Source organism: Coffea arabica, chromosome 3e (genome assembly GCF_036785885.1).
Source record: "Coffea arabica cultivar ET-39 chromosome 3e, Coffea Arabica ET-39 HiFi, whole genome shotgun sequence".
Classification (NCBI taxonomy): domain Eukaryota; kingdom Viridiplantae; phylum Streptophyta; class Magnoliopsida; order Gentianales; family Rubiaceae; genus Coffea; species Coffea arabica.
Genome location: NC_092315.1, coordinates 42,184,100 through 42,187,288, shown reverse-complemented (window position 1 = coordinate 42,187,288; position 3,189 = coordinate 42,184,100). Strand labels below are relative to the sequence as shown.

Below are 3,189 nucleotides of genomic sequence, written 5' to 3'. Positions count from 1 at the left end.
AGATATCGATGTCATCGATGAACAGGTTATACTCTGCAATTTTTCTATATGTAAATTTTAGTTGGTGGTTTCCTACAAAAAAAAAAAGTTAACTTTTTGGGCCTTTTCCTTACTAAATAATGCAGGATCTAAGGGAAGCCCTGGCCAATATTGAGCAAAAACATGAGAAAGAAATTGGTGAATTAATCAAAAGTTACAAGAGCTTGTAGCAAGAGTGGGTTTGTGAGTTAAGCTACGGCAGGATATAAATATATATGTAGTGTTTTTTAATTATTTTTGGGAACGTATTGATTTAGACTGTCAATGTAGAAATGTTTGGTACTAATTTTAGATTATGCTGGATAATTAACAGGTGTGGATTTGGGCTTGAAGATTTTGCTTCGACTGCAAAAACTGAGTATTCTGTTGTTGTACTCAATAGTTATCTTCAGTCCATAAATCTCAAGCAGGTACGTCAACTTCACCACCCCTATATGCTTTGTATTCTATTTCAGTGCAGGATTTTTGTTGAAGTTTCAGCTAATTTTCAGAGTTTTAAGTTGATCATTGCTGATAAAGCTGTAGAATGATTAGGCTTTACAAGTCATAGCTTGCTTTATTTGCTACCCGTATGTAGACTTGTATAATTTACTTTAATGCTTGTAATCACTGGGAACTGATTCAGTTTGTTGAGTGCTATAAGAAGTACTGGTAGGCTTTGGCAATATAGGGGTCTATCAATAATAAGTCTTACATGATATTTGAGAGGCTTGAGTCATGGGGATTGTTGCTTCTGATGCATCTGTGATGTTGAATTGATAATACAATTAGCACTAGTTTATCATGCTATTTGGATAGCAGTTAAAAGTTATCTTTTCATGTGAGAGAGTATATAGACAAAATGGCAAAACTTTAATTTGTCTCCTTGTCGTGGTTGCCTTTGGTGACGTTCTGACCTAATTTTGCATGAACAAAAGTCTCAGCCAGGAGATAATCCTTGAATCATATAGTTATTCTGATATCAAAGGGAAGCAAAATAGTTCTCTCTATTATGCTTCATTGAATCCCTGAAATAGCATGTTAAACTCATAAATTCCAGATTTTGCTGCCTGTGATTTCACTTTCACTCCAGTTTTCTATTCTGCATCACTGGAAAGAAAGTTTAGCAGCTTATATTGAATCAACTCCTTTGACCAGTTGTCTTGCAAGATATCTTTCCCTCATTTCCTTCCATTCATAAAAGACAAGACCTTCCCCAAGAACTCTTAGACCTTTGTCCTCTGGAGGAGGCCTTTTGCGTACCTCAAGCTTAGCCTCAGCCTCAGCTAGTTGACGATTCAGTTTTTCGAGTGCAGGGGTAAGATGATCAGGCTCCAGGGGAAGCGTGAGATATAAGAAGTGGGAATGGAGAGAAAATATTGAAACCCAAGATGTTTAAATTTTAGTGTATCAACTTTAGCTGTTAAATCAAAACCTCCTGAACCACTACACAAGATAATCATGTATCTACTTTGAAAACTTTGTTTTGTCGTTATATAGTATCAATCTACTCTTTAATTATGTGAAAACCAAGCTATACAATGTAAAACTTTTCTCGTCTCTTTTTTTCTCTTCTTTTTAAAAAAATAAAATAAAATAACCCGCAGAATCTGTTCAACTGCAACTTGATCCCTATGCTCATCAAACAGCTCTGGTACATAATCCATGTCACCTTTTATGTTCAATCTCATGATCTTGAACTTTACCCTGCTCTTTAGACCATCCAGCTTGTCATTGGACTCTGGAGGCTCCAAAAACTTGAAAATATTTCTTAGAGATGACTTCTATTTTGAACTTAAAATATGCTTGCTTTTAGTGGTCAACTTTAGTGTTTTCTGATCTGTATTTAGAATGTATCACTGCTTGCAGTGTTTTCAATCACTTGCTTGACGATAGCCCATTGCCTGCTAACGAGACTTCTTCATCAGTGCTTGTTGCAACCTTTTCCAGTACACACTCACTAAATGGAAAAGGATCTACAGGAGGTGGAAAACTGAGTGGAAATGGTGAAGTAGAGAAGGGGCTGCTGACGCTAATTTCCTCAGATGCTCCTGGACTTCAGGTGTTGTAACCTATATTTGGACTTTTTTTTTATGATCAGTAGGTAGGTTGCAACAATATGTACTAATTTCCTGGATTCCTTTTTAACTGCTTATACATTTTTTCTACATTTCAACCAGATCATTTTTGGAATTGTAATGCTTCAACACTTTGTTTTCTTTGATTAATTATCCACCAGTTCTTTCCTATGATTTCCACGTTTGTGACCCCAATGGCCGCTGGTACCTGGCTGATAGTGGCTTTGTTCCTAGGGACCTTTTACTTCTCACAGGCAAGGCTCTCAGCCATGCTACAGCTGGTCTGAGGCCTGCGGCTTCACATCGCTCTGCATTGGATAGGCATTTCGAGCAATGAGAGCTCGTGGAGCCAGAGTAATAGACATTGCTGTTATTGTAGTTGCTGCTGATGATGGAATTCGACCTCAAATAGAAGAGGCCATTGCTCATGCCAAAGCAGCTGGAATGCGAATTGTTATTGCTATAAACAAAGTGCGCTTGCATTTATTCTGAGATTTTCCACTGTGTGTTGGCTTGTATATCATTTAGTCTCATTTGCATTCTGCTTTTGATGTATGAAACATGATGACAAATCTCCTCTTGCTTATGGGGGTTGGCATTTTCAGTTCTCATAATCACAATACTGCTAAAGTTTGATGTTTCTAGATTTTTGCATCATAGCATATTATCTTATATGCATTCTGTTCTTTGGGATAATTTTAAAAGTCCTTTGGGTTTCTGATTGACGGAATGTATAGCAGGGAGCATTACCTGCAGGTTGCTTCTATCTCAAAAAAAAAAAAAAAAACTCCTGACAATTAAAAGTGTCAGCATAGAATTCGATATTCTAATGTTGTATAATACCTATCCTGACACTTTCAATTATCAAGAAAAGGGATTTTTGTTGGTAGATGGGATGTTATAATAGCATAGTTTTCCTGACATGTTGAATAGTATGAGTCTATCCCCACATTGGAAGGGACAACACTCGCCTTAGGTGTGAGGATAGATAAAGTGTCAGGTTAGATTATCTATACTGACACTTTTAAATGCCGTTAAAGGCCATTTTTGTTGTAGTGACAGTAAACCAGTGGACACGAAAAAATTTTGTTTA

General features: G+C 36.8%; 1 long non-coding RNA gene across 2 annotated transcripts; it reads left to right on the top strand.

The window, feature by feature from the left end:
* Positions 1 to 360: 360 nt before the first annotated feature.
* On the top strand, positions 361 to 2,668 carry LOC140038732 (uncharacterized). Of its 2 annotated transcripts, none has more exons than XR_011842307.1 (3): positions 361 to 449; positions 1,888 to 2,080; positions 2,331 to 2,668. It is a non-coding gene; the product is annotated as an uncharacterized lncRNA (long non-coding RNA). The 2 variants fall into 2 exon arrangements; XR_011842308.1 differs by having other exon boundaries at positions 2,258 to 2,668.
* Positions 2,669 to 3,189: the final 521 nt, after the last annotated feature.